This window comes from Schistocerca americana, chromosome 3 (genome assembly GCF_021461395.2).
Source record: "Schistocerca americana isolate TAMUIC-IGC-003095 chromosome 3, iqSchAmer2.1, whole genome shotgun sequence".
NCBI classification, from domain to species: Eukaryota; Metazoa; Arthropoda; class Insecta; order Orthoptera; family Acrididae; genus Schistocerca; species Schistocerca americana.
In genome coordinates this window covers 647,403,510-647,423,733 of record NC_060121.1, presented here as the reverse complement: position 1 = coordinate 647,423,733, position 20,224 = coordinate 647,403,510, and the positions used below count along the sequence as shown (strand labels likewise).

The 20,224-nt window shown below is 38.9% G+C and overlaps 1 protein-coding gene across 1 annotated transcript in view; it reads left to right on the top strand.

The window, feature by feature from the left end:
- Window positions 1-7,089: 7,089 nt before the first annotated feature.
- Window positions 7,090-20,224, top strand: part of LOC124607149 (E3 ubiquitin-protein ligase TRAIP) — a 231,666-nt gene continuing 218,531 nt past the window's right edge. The window contains exon 1 of the mRNA XM_047139357.1: window positions 7,090-7,595. The gene's annotated coding sequence lies outside the window, so the exon portion shown is untranslated. The remainder of the gene's footprint in view (window positions 7,596-20,224) is intronic.

The following is a 20,224-nucleotide window of genomic DNA, read 5'->3' as shown; positions in this document are numbered from 1 at the left end:
GACAACATGCGTCAGTGCATTGTCAATGCCTGTGCGAACATTACGAAAGGCGAACTATTCGCTGTTGAGAGGAATGTCGTTACACATATTGCCAGATGCATTGAGGTTGACGGACGTCATTTTGAGCATTTATTGCATTAATGTGGTATTTACAGGTAATCACGCTGAAACAGCATGCATTTCAGAAATGATTAGTTCACAAAGGTACATGTATCACATTGGAACAACCGAAATAAAATGTTCAAACGTACCTACGTTCTGTATTTTAATTTAAAAAGCTACCTGTTACCAACTATTCGTCTAAAATTGTGAGCCATATGTTTGTGACTATTACAGCGTCATCTATCAAGTGTCCTGCCAATAAAACACAGTCTTTGGTTAGCCTTCCCCACAACATTTTCTATGTGTTCCTTCCAATTTACGTTGTTCGTAATTGTATTACCTAGTTATTTAGTTGAATTTACGGCTTTTAGATTATACTGTTTTATCATGTAACCAAAGTTTAACGAGTTCCTTTTAGCACTCATGTGGATGACCTCACATTTTACGTTATTTAGGCTCAACTGAAACTTTTCGCACCATTCAGATATCTTTTCTAAATCGTTTTGCAGTTTGTTCTGATCTTCTGATGGTTTAATTAGTCGATAAACGACAGCGTCATCTGCAAACAATCGAACACAGCTGCTCAGATTGTCTCCCAAATCGTTTATATAGATAAGGAACAGGAAGGGGCCTATGACACTAGCTTGGGGAACGCCAGAAATCACTTCTGTTTTAGTCGATGACTTTCCATCAATTACTACAAACTGTGACCTCTCTGGCAGAAAATCACAAATCCAGTCACATAACTGAGACGATATTTCATAAGCATGCAATTTCACTACAAGCCACTTGTGTGATACAGTGTCAAAAGCCTTCTGGAAATCCAGATATACGGAATAGATCTGAAATCCCTTGTCAATAGTTCTCAACACCTAATGTGAATGAAGAGCTAGTTGTGTTTCACAGGAATGTTTTCTAAACCCATGTTGACTGTGTGCCAATAGACCGTTTTCTTCGAGGTAATTCATAGTGATCAAACACAATATACGTTCCAAAATCCTGCTGCATATAGATGTTAACGATATGGGCCTGTAATTTAGTGGATTATTCCCACTACCTTTCTTAAATATTTGTGTTACCTGTGCAACTTCCAGTCTTTGGGTACTGATTTTTCGTCGAGCGAATGGTTGTACATGATTGTTAAGTATGGAGCTAATGCATCGTAATACTCCGAAAGGAACCTAATTGGTATACAGTCTGGACCAGAAGACTCGCTTTTATTAAGTGATTTAAGTTGCTTCACTACTCTGAGGATAATTACTTCTACATTACTCATGTTGGCAGCTGTTCTCGATTGGAATTCTGGAATATTTACTTCGTCTTCTTTTGTGAAGGCACTTCGGAAGGCTGTGTTTAGTAACTCTGCTTTGGCAGCACTGTCTTTGGTAGTATCTCCATTGCTGTCGCTCAGAGAAGGCATTGATCGTTTCATGCCGCTAAAGGCCCGTCCACATGCAACGATCTGTCTGCGCAAATGTCTGAGCATCTGCGCAGACAGATCGTTGCGTGTGGACAGAAATTTGCACCAACCTGCGGTATGTGCAAACCTGGAAGTTGGGGTTGGAGGTTTGAGCGAAATCTCTCAAATCTATGGGTTCAAACCACATCTGCGCAGACAAGTTGGAGCGTGTGGACAGGAGATCGCGGCAAATCTGGCGCGAAACAGCTGTTTGCTCAGTCTTGTGTTTGTATTTGTGCGCACAGGGCATTAAAATGGCTGATACTCGTCAGTGTTCTCGATAGTTTGTAAGTGAATTCATTGAAATATATAGAAACCACTCATGTTTGGCCGGCCGAAGTGGCCGTACGGTTAAAGGCGCTGCAGTCTGGAACCGCAAGACCGCTACGGTCGCAGGTTCGAATCCTGCCTCGGGCATGGATGTTTGTGATGTCCTTAAGTTAGTTAGGTTTAACTAGTTCTAAGTTCTAGGGGACTAATGACCCCAGCAGTTGAGTCCCATACTGCTCAGAGCCACCAACTCATGTTTGTGGAAAATTAAAAGTAAAGGATATAGTGATCGTGACAAAAAGACAGCAGCATACAACACTCTAATTGAAAAACTGTGGGCAGTTGATGCCTCAGCAAACAGAGAAACAGTAATAAAAGAAAAAAAATTCGTTGCGAACTGTTTACCGAAAACAAGTCTGCGTGCCCTAGATAGGCGGTAATTAAAGATTCTTTCTTCCTTTGATAATTTTTCTTGACGATGTGGCTTCATTAAATCTTTGCGAATTGCCAAGGCATCATCACCAGCTTCACATGTGTTGGGTATTATTTCACTCAACGCTTGTTTCGATATTGCAGTTGGAAATTCTAAATCCTTGTAGCTCCTTCTTGTTGCTAGGAATCTTAATGTTACCGCCAGCCGTTCATGAGGAGAAATTGCCCTTCTCATACAAGTATTTTTTCTCATAATATGAGGGGTGACAAGCTTTAAGAGATAATTATAAGTTTCGACATCCATCCGCAAATAATTTCGCCAGTCGTTAGGTTCGCCCTGCAACTCTCGCAGTTAATTTACGTGAGAAAACTGCTTTCGCCACTGTCTACACCATTTTGACCGCTTTCTCTGTTACTGCGGTTGGTCTGAATGGTTTTCGCAACACAAGTTGCGAACACAGACCACAACAGAACTTCCTCCATTTCTATATTTCAAAATATCTTAATTAAATTTTTGACATTTACGGGGAGTGTAGTCGCTTGCCACTGATATTTCTTTTCTACATCGACAGATGGCGGGCGAGTGGTAGATTGGAGTTTGTGTCCTGTGAACACACCACATTTGCAGCGATATTTTGCATGTACAGACATCTGCGCCGATGTCTGCGCAGACAGATCGTTGCGTGTGGACCGGGCTTAACATACTTCACATACGACCAGAATCTCTATGGATTTTCAGCCAGGCTTCGAGATAAAGTTTCGTTGTGGAAACTGTTATAAGCATCTCGCATTGAAGTCTGCGCTAAATTTCGAGCTCCTGTAAAAGATGCCCATCTTGGGGATTTTGCGTCTGTTTAAAATTGGCATGTTTGTTTTGATGTTTATGCAACAGTGTTCTAACCCGTTTTGTGAACCAAGGAGGAACAGCTTCATCGTTTATTAATTTATTTGGTATAAATCTCTCAATTTGTGCCGATACTATTTCTTTCAGTTTAAGCCAAATCTGGTCTACACTTATATTATTAATTTGGAATGAGCGGAGATTGACTCTCAGGAAGGCATCAAGTGAATTTTTATCTGCTTTTTTGAATACGTATATTTTTCGCTTGTTTTTCGAGGATTTGGGGATTACAATATTCAATCTCTCTACGATAACTCTGTGTGCACTAATCCCTGTATCGGTTAAGATGCTCGTTATTAACTCAGGATTATTTGTTGCTAAGAGGTCAAGTGTGATTTCACAACCATTTACTATTTGTGTGGGCTCATGAACTAAATGCTCGAAATAATTTTGAGAGAATGCGTTTAGCACAATTTTGGATGATATTTTATGCATACCTCTGGAATTAAACATGTGTTTTCTCGAACATATCGAGGGTAAATTAAAGTCACCACCAACTATTATCGTATGAATCAGGTACGTGTTTGAAATCAAATTCAAGTTTTCTTTGAACCTTTCTGCAACTGTACCATCTGAATTGGGAAGTCGGTAAAAGGATCCAAATATTATTTTATCCTGATTTCCAACACTGACCTCTGCCCATACTAACTCACAGAAAGTATCTACTTCAATTTCCCGACAAGTTAAACTACTTCTGACAGCAACAAACACGCCACCGCCAATCGTGTTTAGCCTGTCCTTTCAGAACACAATTAGGTTCTTTGCAAAAATTTTGGCTGAGCTTATATCCGGCTTTAGCCAGCTTTCAGTGCCTATAACGATTTGAGCATCAGTGCTTTCCATTAGCGCCTAGAGCTCTGGTACCTTGCCAACACAGCTACTTGTTTGTCAGACAAACCGGGGAGACCTTACGTGCAGCTGCCTGTGAAGTCTTTCACTGCCTGCTTCGTCCCGGGGCGACCCCCCACTCGACCACAGGTGAAGGGTTAGCCTCAGTGTGAGCAGTAACTGGGTTGGCCACTGGTGAGGACCTATCAAAGGACTCTGACGTGCTGGACGTCTGTTGGATCCCCAAGGCCAGCCCACAATAGTGGTGCCCATCTACTGCAGCCTCAAGCCGTGTAACCGAATCCATCACAGCCTGAAGCTGAGAGCAAAGTGTCACCAACTCAGCTCACATCCACACACAACAATCGCAGTCCCTGTCCATACTAAAGACTGTGGAAAACTAAACCACGCAGATAAACGGACTATCGGCATGTGCTGCGATACCTAACGCAAACCGTTCAGAATTTATGACGATTTTATTTCATATAGATCAATAACTGTCACTCTGTATGTACAGAAGAGAGTAGCCAATGCTCGTTAGACCATAGACAAATATATAAGATTATACGGTCTGAGCTTACAATCCATTATTAGACAGGATATAATCAGTGACAGGATTAGAGCGACGAATGTATGGAAGTAAGGCAAGTGGTATGTTTTCGACAAAACTCAGCAACAAGGTTAGATATAAATAAGCGAGGCATTAAGTGGTTATTGTAATATGCCATCAAATAAAGCAAAGTAGGTATTGGGCACAAAATTGCTCTGTCCATTGAGTACCCTTGTGGGCTCATGCTTTTTGACCTTATAAATCTCCAACTCCTCTAAAAACTCCAGAGCAATTTATTGACTGTTAATGTATGGGAGACATTTCACGACATACGACAAACTCTGTAGCGGTTAAGTTCTTACGATCACTACGTGCTTACGTAACATCCTAGCGACTGAGCTAACAGAAGGCACTGATCATTGATCAGTCTTCTGTTCCCTACAGTTTTTTGTCATATAGACATTTATCTTTCATAGGTAATTTATAGCTTGCTATAGGCAGTGTATTACATATATTTTATTTTTGACCGTAAATTCACCAAAAAAGTGGCAAAACCTGTTATCTTTATACATTTACTATAAATAATTTTATATGTTACTGTATTCGTCTTTTGTTTTATCACAATTGGTTTCTATAGTAATTATCAAAATTTAAAAGTCCGCTATACGTATATTACCTACTGTCTTTTCATCATATTATGGTTCTTAAATATATGAAGAACACATCTAAACCCACAGTAGCGACATCTATGAAGCATATAGGCAAACATATTTCTTGTAGCTACTGCACTACAGTATATTTTGTACAGTAATGCCAGTTGCAAAATGACTGTATGCACAATGTGGCCTATTTTACACAATATTTTAGTTCTACATGGCGATGCTTAGCTGAGTGTATTTATACACTTTGACGAAGCCATTACGGCTTTATCACATTAGGACGTGGTGTAGAACAAATATGCTTTACCTTATTTATCTATACATTCCCGGTTTGTATCAGTGTATCGTGTATCATGATAGGAAATACTGTATTGTTTTGAAAGATAGACTGCCCACGAGTTCTTAATTTTTTATATTTTAGATCTGAAGATGGTCAATACTGACTGAAACCGATCATCGTCGAAGGACTTTATGTTGTGATCAAAGACTGGAATAAAAAACATTTGACAGTACCTGGATCACTGTTTGTATTCATCTGGAATGTACACTTTTTGCCAGATTCTTCTTGTGTTCATTGGTTGCTATAATAATAAAGGTTAATTATGTGAACAGTTTGAAAATCATATTTTTTCTTGTTGCTGGGACTCAAAGGCTAACCTGGAGCAACCTTACCCATGTCTACTCCACAGGGTCTTGGGCTGGCTTTGCGATCACATAGGAAAAAGAGGACGGGTTGATGGATGAAAGAAAGGAATAAGGAGAGAGGAAGATTGACGCATGAAAATTTACTAAGTGATTTGAGGATAAGCGAGCTTAATGATTATCGGAACTTTCTCAAGGTAGACGCTCCCTCACTAGACGTATTTTTGCAAATGGTTACACTTATAATTGTAATTATATCTGGGTAATATTTATTTAATTACATCTAATTTTAAAAAGAAGAAGTACACACTTTTTTATTTAAATTGTGTTCAAAAATTTCTTGCCTTTGCAAAAAGTTAAGACATCAAAGTACCAAAGTGTTGGCTTCAGTAGTGGGTAAATTTTCCTGTATTGAGACAACAACCGACGTTTTGCTCCGTTTTCTTTTGGTGGTTGCTATATTCGTTTCATTTAACACACCATGTGGCTGGAAAACATTTCAAATGAACGACAGTTTCGCTGATTTTGAATTCTTTCCACTTATCAACCTAACCAATCACGCAAAATAGTTTAACTGTCAAACGAGACCGAGCTGATAAAGATATACAATATGGCCTGGTACTATACGGAAGTGTTCAATAAAATTTATAATCTTGGTAGATCCGTAATATGTTGCAGATATTCAACTTCATCTACTCCACTGTCAATTATATGGCGCAATGCCAAATACTATATGGCATTATTGACAATTTAGCGGCCGTTCGACCCCTGCACGACTTATTTCAGATAATGCCATGTTAGAATAAGTGTCAATTGAAAATCAGTTCGGTGGAAAAATTATTTGACCCACGAAGGTGATAGAGAGAATGTACGCGCAAGTGTTTCTTGTCCACTACTCAGGAACACTCATCTTCAATAATTTGTCAGCAAACATAAAAAATTTAGTTACAAATAAAGATCAGTTTAAAAGGAGCCTGAAAGACTTACTAGTGGCCAACTCCTTCTACTCCATTGACGATTTTTTTAATAGAAACAAATGATGTATTGTATATACTCATTCTACTAGTATTTTTATTTCAGCTTTAAAAAAAATTGACGTATTCCACATCCACGAGGATCTCCTCAGCACGGATCTATGGAACGAAAAACTAATCGACTCTAATCTAATCTTGTATCGAAAAGACTATGTTACATTTTTCGTCCTAATTGTTGGTACAATTGATAGTTGGTTTGGCGCGCACATAATTCCATAGCGTAATATTGGTATTCATGCAGCGGCGGGCAATATTTTGAAAGTTGATGTGATGAAGAGAGGAGGGAACAGTGCTTATTTCGTTCAGAAGTGAGATACCTGTGACTCTAGCTAAGTACCTGAACGAAATATACACAACTTTAAAGTTTATGACAGTGGCACTCATGCTTTCTGTCGTAATAAAAGTATTTCATTTCTCTGCGGCGTTGACTTGAACTATTAGTGCTCGTCGAAAGTAGCTGATGCCTAAACGACAGTCTAATTTTATCAAAGGCTTATCAGAAATGGATAGTGATGTCTTGTGACATAGGATAATTAAAAACATTTTACGGAAACGGCGAAGGAGTTAAATGAGGGTATTAAATATTTTGCATCATTGTGTAGGAGTCATGATATTACGTGAAGACTTTTAGCTCATTGAGTACTTTCTTACCCGTCGTTTGACATTTGCCGCCGAGATGGAAACACTATAATAGTACAAACATATTAATGTTTCAAAGGTAATGTAAATTCTGTAGGTGTGTGTGGTATCGCCCACACATGTACCTTACGTAACTACATTCATTGTCTGTTCCGTTGGTTCTTGGTAGAAAATTTTATAAATTATGAAATAAAGTAAGCTAGTTGGCGCATGTTTGCTGTATGTTTCCAGTGCAATTCATATCATGTCCCATTTCAATGTTTTGAGTGCTGTTTTTTTTTATTAGTGTAGCCTACACACATTACTCATGACAATAACGATTCGAAGAACAATCGGTGATCCGGTGAGACTCATAAAGATAAGAAAACGAACTTCAGTCTGCAATTTTCTATATAGGCTATGTATGATTAACAAGTTACATACCAAAGTTCATTGTTTTCATACTATTCTTGGCTGAATATAAAAATGAATGAAAAGTATCAGTTTAGTGGATCTACAAAATTTGTGTGTGTTGTTGCTTGCTGTTCTTAAAGTCTTGTGGACTTTTTATGCTTGATTTACTGCAGTCCTGAGAAAAAGGTCTGAAGTTGAATTAATAGTTTGGCTGAAAGAGGGGCTAAAATTGACAGAATGGTAAACAAAAAAATGTTATGATCTTTAGGCACCACCTTCTAATGTGTTGGAGTGGAAGAGCCAAACATTTTAAAATTATTTACAATCGTTATGGTGGGTTGCACATTAATAATGTATATTCTTGAAATTTTTTCTTTCTATTATAAATCTACTCTATCATATATTCCTCAGAATTAATTTTGTTACATTGTAAACAGTTAATTTTCTTTTCCTTTACAAAGTCAATCTTCTGAGAAAACAAATGTCACTCATAAATGCTGTATAGTTGTTAAAAGTTTATACTTTATGGAAGGCTGAGTCTCAAGTTTTGACATGTGCTGTTCCAACCAAATCATTCAACTATGTGTAGATTCAGAATTTTGACCCGTATTGGAAGATTGTTGTAGTCTTCTGTGGATTTTGTCAACATGTGGAAGCAAACTGCATAAATTAACATAACAGAATAAATTTTGTTCCACACAATGTACCACTGAAATTACAATGCCAATTAATGCGAGGTATATGTAACTTTTGACCGAAATCATCTGCATCACTACTCAAACAGTTCATTAACTTTGTCAACGATTCTTCTAATGATATCATTTTTGTTCATTCTACCATTTCACAACCAGACTATCAGTTTCCAATATAAGGTAGATCTTAGACTGCTCTGCAGGTTAGTCTGTTAAAACAGTCTTGCAGTCATTTTATGAAATAAGAATCAGAGGAAGTGATTCATGTTAATGTGGGCTCTTGGAAGTGAGAGATTCTCAGCAATGCACAACACTTTCCTTGTAGCAGCTGTTACTGGATTTTGTTGAGTGTTGATAAAACAGGTATTAATTGGTTGTCCCTTCCACTTAGTTTTCGTCCATTCAGCTATTATTTGTCAGTTAGAATTTAGCATCATTTGTCTCTTTAGTGTAGTTTTCTGTAGTTTCATAGTAACTTGCTAACATTGTTATAGAAATGGCAAAATGGAAAGCTGCGATTCAACATGTCTGCTTTGACCCATAAAAGGTGGCAGGCACCTATGCTTCAATATTGTATACAACTTAGGCTGACCATCACAACACTCATTACACCTGGAGGGGGGGGGGGGGGGGGGGGGGGAGAGAGGGAATAATGCCACCATTCCAAAACCAATACTAACCCAAAAATCAAGCACACAAAATTCTCAACATTCAAGATCATGATAAAGTGCAAAAACCATTGGAATTGGTAATTTTGCTTGACCTATATAGCTCAAATGAAGACCACGATACTAAGAACCCACACAACTCATAAGCCTGGTCCTGCAAATCTCACTTGACCTACATGGAAGCTAAAATGAAGCCTGCAGTATTAAAAACCATCACAATCAAGTTGTCAAATTTGTCCCCAAACGTACACTTACCCTATCTACTTATAATGAAGTCCACAGTACCCCTGTCCACCGAAAATTAAGTCCACAATACAACAAACCAAAACTAAGTCACATGGTTAATATCAAAAACCTAATGTAAGGCTGACAATGGACAGAAACAATCCATATTGGCATGAATTCATCTGTTTCCCCCTGATTCCTCCAGACCCAGAAAAGTACTAGGTTGTGCAGCACTACTATAACCTTCAGTCATGTTTCATTATAAAATAGAACTGAGCATCAGGATCAGTGCCAATAATGACCCATGTCCTCTGTAGCATATAAGTTGATAATGTCAGTTTTGTAAAGCGAACGGAAGGATAGTATTAGTTAACCCACCGCAAGTGAGAAAGGCGTGACATACTTCAAGTATTGAAACTGGAATTTCTTTGCAAATTATTTGTTGTTTAAGTTTTCATTTCATCAGATTTCACACTGGTTTTTTTTACAGCTAGTTTGGAATGCAGGTTGTATTGGCAGCTGGATTAGTAGTGTACTGTAAGTGTTTGTGAGCTTTTGAAGCCAGAGAAAGTGATATCATAAGATGCTTGGCTACATTTACAGAACAGTTTAAGTTCTTATTCAGAAGACTGAGTGAGGCGGCGCAGTGGTTAGCACACTGGACTCGTATTCGGGAGGACAGTGGTTCAATCCCACATGCGGCCATCCTTATTTAGGTTTTCCGTGATTTCCCTAAACCGCCTGAGGCAAATACCAGGATGGTTTCTTCGAAAGGGCATGGCCAACATCATTTCCTCTCTGATGAAGCCAATGACCTCGCAGTTTGGTCTCCTCCCCCCAAATCAATCCAACCCCCTCTTATTCAGAAGTCAGAGAGCACAGGCTCGGTTCACTTACCCTTCCATAAATTGGCAGTGGACAATTGCAACCAGTCAAAGTCCAATAAAGCAGAGATGTGAAGAAAATGCTGAACACCTATTTCTTAGATTATCTTGAGCATATGTGAAGGGGAATTATTACTTGAAATATTATGCAATAATGGGCTTATCAGTAGCCTAGACTAATTCCGTTCCAAGAAGACTCAAAGGCTTTTGTGCAAATAAAATGTGCATTTATTACTGATTTCCCTTCACAGGGAAATTTTTGCTGGTAATCATTGTATCTATATGGTCAATTTTTAGGGATTCTGTGTAAATGGACAGAGGTTCAATTTCATGTCAAGCTGCAACAGTTACCACATGAAAAGTAGAAAAACATAATTGTGAGTATTTGAATCCACTTCCTGACTGGAAAGTAATTGCTCAACTCGCACTGCCAACTGGGCAGTGGAAGGTAGTAAAGTGCTCTAAAATGATGAGTGTTACCTTGATCGTTCTGAAATCTAAAGGCCAATAATAATATAATAACACTTTATTCAACATCAAATGATGAGTTGATAATATTCTTCTCGGGTGTGCAGCCGGATCATAACGTATTCATGACACAGTATTTCCACAGTCCAACTGGCCGCCATCTTCAGGTGAGAGTGCTGGTGCACGATCTCTCCGGCGAGATCGTGCACCAGCACTCTCACCTGAAGATGCAGCCAGTTGGACTGCGGAAATATTGTCATGAAGGCGTTATGATCCGGCTGCACACCCGGGAAGAATATTATCAATTATTATGCCGGGAAAGCCTTCGTAGTCAAATGATGAGTTGTGTGCAGGTCTCTTTCTAGAGAAACCTGTATGGTCACATTTAGAGAGATTGAACTTCCAACCTTGTAGGATGACATTATCCTAAGAGGAACATCATTTTAAAGTAATTTATCATGTTAGACATTATCCTTGCATTTGATGGCAGTATCCTGTTGCATTTTGTGACAATGCAGTCTGGCTAGTTATATCGTCGTCTTAGAGGTCAGATACGAGAACCACCTTACAATTATGTGATAAGCCATGCCTCATTATCAAGAGGCTATTGATGACTGTTATTACTCTTGTGGGGGAAGAGAATTTGACAGCGTCAAAGGCTGGGGCATGGTGTGTAATTCTGAGTACTCTGCACAGCAATGGATAAAACAATGTTGTGATGCTGGAGAATCCAAGTGTGTGGTAACTGGACACTGGCTTGTCAGTCAAGGATAATCAACTGGTAAACACAACAAGGCGAAATAATTTTTTAAACATGATGTAGTTGAAACAGGCTACTGTGTTTCCTGCAGTGGCTAACAGAACTTTGGGAGGCTCGAGTGCAAAGAAAAATTGTAGCTATCAAAGGAAGCTCTGTGATCATTGATCAACTGGTTAGTGTTTTCTGAAGAAAACAGTTGTCTGGTTGAATGTAATATTTTCTGGTGGATCACTATTTTTAACAGTGAATGACGGCCACTACAAATCAGTTTTGACACCAGTTATATCCACAAATGGCTGGCTGTAGCTGGATGTATTCCCATGGACGTAGGGAACCAACATAAAGGTAGCAGGAAGTGAACCCTATACCACAGTAGTAGTTGCTATACAGAGTTACCTTGCTTACATGTTAGCATCTGATTTGCTCACTGTGCAATATTAACTAGATCACATATAAGAAGGACAACACAATGATAAACAGGTAAATAGCATTTATTAAAATAATTTACTGTGAAATACTCAACTTGAATGATGTATGATGAGGATCTGTAGTTGAAGCCGTAATTGTACCCTGATTTAACCTAACTTAAGCTAACCTAACCTAAGAGAACCTAACAAAGTGAAAGAGAACTATCTAACCTATAGAAGTTCACTCTGGATTGCTGTAACGAACAGTTTGTGTACAGGTTCTAATAGTGAATAACACTTTGACACTCGGTGTGTACTGTCCGATGATCGCTCATTGGCAGCAGCTGTCCATCTGAAGATCTGTCACCTAGCTATAACTGTAAAATGGCAACTGGTCTGCAACTGTTGCTGGTGATGAACTAGGCGAGTGTGGTTGTGTGCCCACATTTATCCTTGAATGGTGAACGATGTACATCTACGATCTAATTAGCAGATACAGATTGTAGGTATTTTAACGGAAGGTTCCCATTTAAGAATACCATCTATATGGTGACAGACTGGAGCTTTGTGGTGCCATGGGTGGAGACTGCCTGACTGATGGCACACTCTGTAGCTATAGTTGGGTACCATTTGTAACTGCAGGCACAGCATCCATTCCATGGAGTCGGGGGGGGGGGTGTATTTGTGATGAACAGTACAAATAAACATTGCACAGTTAACTTGTTTGTTGAACCAAACACCAGACGGCACAGAATTCAATTAGAAAATGTACAGCCAAAGGCAATACAAAACCCATAACAGTTCTTGTCCAGCACAATGTTGTAGATTGGTAGTGTAACCAAAAGTGGTCCAACAGCACAGGATGCCCAAATTTAGAGTGCAGCAAGCTATGATGACAGTGAACAGCATGATGAAGGGTGAATCTAGGAAACAGGCATTGGCCTAGATGTAGGCGGTGGTTGTTACGGGCATTGTCGGCACTAGTGTTGAAGTCAGCAGGTGCATCCAGTGTTGTAGTCTCACACTCTGATGATGTTGGGCACAACTCTGCGGCTTGTGTGAGTCTAAGCTCAATGCAAAGAGCTATGATTGTGGCATGATGAACTGCTCGCACGAGCGCGCATTGTACCCCTCTGTTAGTGCGGCACGTGGTGAATGGTAGTGATAAATGTGTACTTACCATACTCCTCCCCTCCTGGAATGGGGTTGGGGCATGGAGCAATGCCAAATCATGTTCTGGTCCCATGCTGAGCCGAGAGCAAGGTGTGCATTCTCCACAACTGCACCCCTGCCTGAGGAGCCAGGAGCCACTGGTCTGTGGGCCCCAAGTTTAGGGCTGCTAGTGGCCTGGACAGTGATGGCTGCACCTGGTGGGCCATTTTGGGAACACAGGTGTCGTGCCTGAAGCTAAAGCCAATGGCAAGATGACATCTGGTCTCCTGAGTTGTGGCTATCCCAATGGTGTGTCGTGTGTTGACTTTCTTGGCTGCAGTATCTCAATCTGAAGCTGCTGTCTGCTCCACAGTGAGGAAGCTGGAGGCGAGCCTGGATTCTTCCCCTGTTGCTGCAGTGGCCTGGAACAGCTAACAGGAATGAGAAAGGGACGGGTGGAGAAGGGTGGGGGGGGGGGGGGGGGGGGAGTGGACTCGAGGATGAGTGTGTCTTCTGCTGACAAACTGGGGAGTGATGGATAGTGAAAAGTGAAATGAAGTGGCATAAATGTCGCAGGTTCTGGGATCAAGAGATAGTTCGGTCTAGTATGCAGACCCATTGCCATCATTGCTGATGAATGATAACAGGTAAAGATTGAGCTTGTCAGCCAAACCCGTGGGCTCAAACCTGCATGCTAGGCCAGAACTTAGGTGTAGGAGGAATGACCGGAGGCCTGTTTGTGGTGATCAGCAAATGCAGTAGAGAGTGGGGTTGGCATCTCTGTAACAGCACTGACGGGCTCTTGTCGCCAAACAGTGTCACTCTATATGAACTCTAGAACAGTGTTAGGGCATCTTCTACAGATGCATATTGTCTGTATTTTTTCATTTGGTGTTTGAATGTCAGAACCAACCTCTCGGCTTCTCCATTCAGCTGGAGATGAAAGGGAGGGGAACATAAGTGCTTTACTCCGTTCTTAATGGACAAATTGTCAAAGATCTCTGTCCAAAATTGTGGACCATTGTCAATGACTAACATCTACATTTACACTATACTCTGCAAACCACCATGAGATGCATGACAGAGGCTATGTCTCATTGTACCAGTCATTAGGGTTTCTTTCTGTTCCACTCATATGCAGAGCGCGGGAAGCATGATTGAATATAAGTGTGCATGCAGTAACTATTCTACACTTATCCTCATGATCCCTGTGTGAGCGATATGTAGGTGGTTGTAGTATATGCCTAGAGTAATCTTTTAAAGCCGGTTCTTGAAACTTTGTTAATAGACTTTCTCGGGATGATTTATGTCTGTCTTCAAGAGTCTGCCAGCTCAGTTCCCTCAGTATCTCTATGACTCTCTCCCGTGGATTAAACAAACCTGTGACCATTGGTGTTGACCTTCTTTGTATATGTTGAGTATCCCCTGTTACTCCTGTCCGGCATGGGTCCCACACATTTGAGCAATATTCTAGGATCGGTCACATGAGTGATTTGTAATCAATCTCTTTTTGTACACTGATTGAACTTTCCCAGTATTCTACCAATAAATAGAAGTCTACCACCTACTTTACCCATGATTGAACCTATGTGATCATTCCATTTCATATCCATACAAAGTGTTACACCCAGGTATTTGTATGAGTTGGCCGACTCCAACTGTGATCCATTGATATTATTGTCATAGGATACTATGTTTTTCCTTTTTGTGAAGTGCAAAATTTTACATTTATGAACATTTAGAGCAGGTTGCCAATCTCTGCATCTTATTGAAATCTTTAACTTGATCTGACTGAATATTTGTGCAGCTTCTCTCAGATAGTAATTCATTATAGATAACTGCATAATTTGCAAAATTTTACTATTTATACTATTTTGAAGATCATTAATGTACAACATGAACAGCAAGGGTGCCAGCACAATTCCGTGGGGCATATTATACATACGTACATACATACATACATTAATCCTTGTTCCAAAGATCATGAATACGACATTTCATAATGATTTGGAACGTGTAACTTTAACATAAGTTTTCTTCACACAAAATGGTTACTACTTCATATCAGAAGGAGTTGTCATTCAGAAATTCTTTTAATTTGCTTTTAAATGTTGTTTGGGTATCTGTCAGACTTTTAATACTGTTTGGCAAATGACCAAAGATTTTTGTGGCAGCATAATTCGCCCCTTTCTGTGCCAAAGTGAGATTTAATCCAGAATAGTGAATATCATCCTTTCTTCTACTGGTAGCTATGCACTTCACTGCTTTTTTTTTTATGGGATATTAATGACAAATTTCATAAGTGAATATATGTGTTGCGAAGGTACTGTGAATATCCCGAGTTCCTTTAATAAATGTCCGCAAGGTGATCTTGGGCGGGCTCCAGCTATTATTCTAATTACACACTTTTGTGCAATGAATACTTTCTCTCTTAATGACGAATTGCGCCAAAATATGATACCATATGAAAGCAGTGAATGAAAATAGGCATAGTATGCTAATTTACTGATATGTTTATCACCAAAATTTGCAATAACCCTAATAACATAATTAGCTGATCCTAACCATTTCAGCAGATCATCGATGTGTTTCTTCCAATTCAATTTCTCATCAGTGCACACACCCAGAAATTTTGAGTATTCTACCTTAACAACAGACTTCCGTTCATAGTCTTATATTTATCAATGGTGTTATGCCATTTACTGTACAGAATTGTATAAACTGTGTTTTCTCAAAATTTAGTGAGAGTGCATATGCAGAGAACCACTTAATAATTTTCTGAAAGACGTTATTTGCAATTTCCTCAGCTGATTCTTGCTTCTTTGGTGTGATTACCATACTTGTATCATCAGCAAAAAGAACTAACTTTGTATCTTCATGAATATTGAGTGGCAAGTTATTACTATATATTAAGAACAAAAAGGGGCCCAAGACTGAACCCTCTGGGACACCATTCTTGATACCTCCCCAGTTAGAGGACTCTGCTGGTTTTCGTAGACTATCTGTACTGTTAATTTCAACCTTCTGCATTCTTCCAGTTAAATATGAATTAAACAATTTGTGCACTGTCCTACTCATGCCACAATATTTAAGCTTATCTAGAAGAATCTCATGATTCACACAATCAAAAGCCTTTGAGAGATCACAAAATATTCCAATGGGTGATGTTCGGTTATTCATTGCATTTAAAATTTGATCAGTGAAAGCATATATCTCATTTTCTGTTGAAGCCTTTATGGAAACCAAATTGACATTTTGTTAGTACTTTATTTTTACAAATATTTGATGCTACTCATGAATACATTACTTTTTCTAGAATTTTGGATAAAGCTGTCAGAAGTGAGATTGGGCAGTAGTTGTTAGGATCAGATCTATCCCCTTTTTTATGCATTGGTTTAACAATAGCATATTTCAGTCTATCTGGAAAAATGCCCTGTTTCAGTGAGCTACTACATATGTGGCTGAGAATCCTATTTATTTATTGGTAACAAGCTTTTAGTACTCTGTTGGAAATGCCATTAATTCCATGAGAGCTTTTCTTTTGGGTGAATTTATTATTTTACTAATTTCAGTAGGAGAGGTGGGCTGAATTTCAATTTTATCAAATTGCTTATGTACTGCATCTTCCATGTACTGCCTTGCATTTTCTAATGGATAGCTGGAACCTATTCTCTCTACAACACTTAGAAGATGATTATTAAAAATGTTTTCTACTTCTGACTTCTTGTTAACAAACTTTTCATTGTGTTTGATAGAAATACCATCTTCCTGTGCTTTCGGTTTCCCTTTTTCCCTTTTCACAATATTCCAAATTGTTTTAAATTTATTATCAGATGTGCTAATCTCAGACATAATGCACACACTTCTGTGCTTTTTAATAACTTTTCTTAACACAGAGCTGTAGTTTTTATAATGTTTCATTGTTTTGGGGCTCCTAGCTACAAGATACATTTCCCTTTTCTGTTTACAAGATATTTTTATCCCTTTAGTAGGCCGTGGCTTTTTACATGATTTCTTACAATTATATTTCACTGTTTTCTTAGGGAAACTGTTTACAGATATACTCATAGGTATCATGAAATAGGTTAAATTTTAAATTAGCACCATGTTCCCTGTACACCTCATTCCAGTCTAACTGTTGCAAGCTTTCCCTAAAATTTTGAAGTGTTAAATCGTTAATGGAACATACTATTTTGGAGGAATGTTTTGCATTGCTGTATGGAGCTATCATATACTGTAACTAGCTGTGCATCATGATCAGACAGACCAGTCTTAACAGGAAAAGTTTTTATTTGATTGAATTTATCTTGGTATATGAAAACGTTATCTATCAGTGTGCTTCTTTCCTGTACCATCCCAGTAGGAAAATCAATAACTGATGTCAAATTGAAAGAACCAAGTAATACTTCAAGGTCAAGCTTTCTATCTGACTCTTTCAGAAAATCTGCTTTGAAATCCCCACAAACAATAATTTGCTTTCCTTTGTCTGGCAGCACAACAAAGAATCCAAGTTTTTCAAAAATAGTTGAAAATTTCCCAATGGGGACCTATACAAGGCTACAATTGTACAAGTGCATGCTTCTGTGTGTTACTCTACGCAAAATTTTTTAGTTTCCAAATTTTTCACGCTATGGCTGATTTTAACATGTATGGCAACTCCTCCTCTCTCCATAGTGTCTCTACTTACATGTGCTGAAAGCTTATATCCACCTACATTTACCATTTCCATACTTGTGACTATATGATGTTCAGACAGGCATAGTACATGTATTCCACCCTCAGTTTCTAAATCTTCTGTACAAACAAGAAGCTCATCTACTTTGTTTCTTAATCCCGTGATATTCTGATGCAATATGTTAACATTATTTTTTACTGTGCTTTTATGTGATTCTTGTGACATACTAACATTATTTTTCACTGTACTGTTATGAGAATCTTCTGATATTTTCACATCACTAGTACTTGCCTGTTTGAACTTTTCATTAGGCTTAATTTCAATCAATGTAGGATGATTGGATACTGATCTTAGCCCAAAAAAGTACTCCCATGAGTTTCAGTGCCCCCCCCCCCCCCCCTTAAAGATTTTGCTATCATCCCAGCCAGTTTACCCTTCCCTTTCCTATTAAGATGCGGGCCATGTCTTGTGAAGTCCCACCTACCAATATCATCAACATGAATCAAACCTAACCTATGCTTGACAAAGTAGCCGCCCAAAGCAGCTGATCTAGCTCCATATTGACCCTCCTGACAGCTGTTCAATTGGTGCCGGTCATACTTCATGAAAGCAGGAACCAAGCCAACATTTGTGTGGTTTGTTGCAGATGCTATTTTTACCAGATCACACTCAATATTGTAGCCCTGATCTCTGTCAGTACTGTTTCCCGCTCCACCCACTTCCACAACATGATCCTGCTTTGTAAAACCTTTGCACAATGATCCTACATCCTCTATCACCTAGCTAAGACATGCACTGGGCTTGAAAATACTTGTGACCTGGTACCTGTCACCCAATTTTTCATGCAAAATCAGGCCCCCATCTCTTCCATGGCTACTATAACAACATAACTTGCCTCCTACTTTCTACTTTTTTTTTGTTGCAACAATTGGTTTTCTAGTGAAAGTCTTTTTAGTGCTGACTACACTTACATATACTAGAGCCTCTTCCTTAGCTGACTGAGGTAGCAAGGCAAATCTATTGTTTGTGCCAATGATGAAACTGTCTGATACTGTTCTCTTTCTATGGCCCCTGTTCCTTGCTACCACTTCCCACCTGTCTTCACCCTCCTCCCCCCTTAACCTCACCAGATCCTCCCTAGCACTATCCAGTTCAGCCTGAAGGGCTCTAATCTTCCCTTTCTGTTCCACTATTTTCCTATCCCTTGAACATAATCTGCAATACCATGGAAGAGACCCATTTACTTCCCAGAGTCCCATGCCACTACATTCACCCCAATGTAACCATCTGCCACAACAGCTGCACAGAACCCCAGAACTGACTTTCCTATGGCAGCTCAAACACTTCTCGATCATGGTTGTTTACAATATTTTCTACAAAATTTATCTAGGCAATAACAATAATATTCTATTAACTACAGATCACAAAAGCCACTAAAGTTACAAGGAACACTAATATATGTGTGTACTATTAATAGAGTAATGTAATGCAGTTAAACTAACGTTAAAAATCAAAACTTGTATACCCGAAAAATTAGGCCTAAGATCGTGTATGCGCGATACATACTTTACGCATTTTGAAAGGAAATAAAAGATAGAACTTAAAACCTTCAATTCCCTGAGTAGATACAGTACTACTAAATATATGTGTAATTAAAACAACCTAAATTCTTCACCTAATACTTAATTCTTCACTTAATACTTAAACCTACGTCTAAAGTATGCAGAAACCGGCTCTTATATTGATTTTGTTTTTTTCTTTTTCGATAAATACTTTGAAACGAGTGAAACCATCAACAGATAATATAAACAGACTCTAATTAACTTTGTCACAGTGTAATATTAACTTAATTGATAGTTATTATAGAATTAATGAGCTTAATATTCAAGTGTGTGCGATCTGCGCCAGTGCTGCCAACAGCTCTTGAAGTTACTTCTACATCTGAAGATAAGGCTACATCCAAGATAACATGCTCTGTCCTCCCTACCAAAAAGTTCTCAATCCAGTCACAAATTTCACTTGATACCCCATATAATTGTACTTTTGACAACAAGCGTAGGTGCAGTACTGAGTCAAATGCTTTTCAGGAATCAAGTAACACTTTGTATACCTGGTTGTCTTGATCCAAACCTTTCAGTATGTCATATGAGAAAAGTGTGAGTTGGGTTTCACATGATCGACATGTACGAAATCCATGCTGGTTGGCACTGAGGTGGTCATTCTGTTCAAGATAACTCATTATGTATGAGCTCAGAATATGTTATAAGATTCTATAAAAACACGTTGTCAAGGATATTGGACAGTAGTTTTGTGGATCACTTTTACTACCCTTCTTGTAGACAGGTTGACCTATGCCTTTTTCCAAGAACTGGCCATGGCTTTTT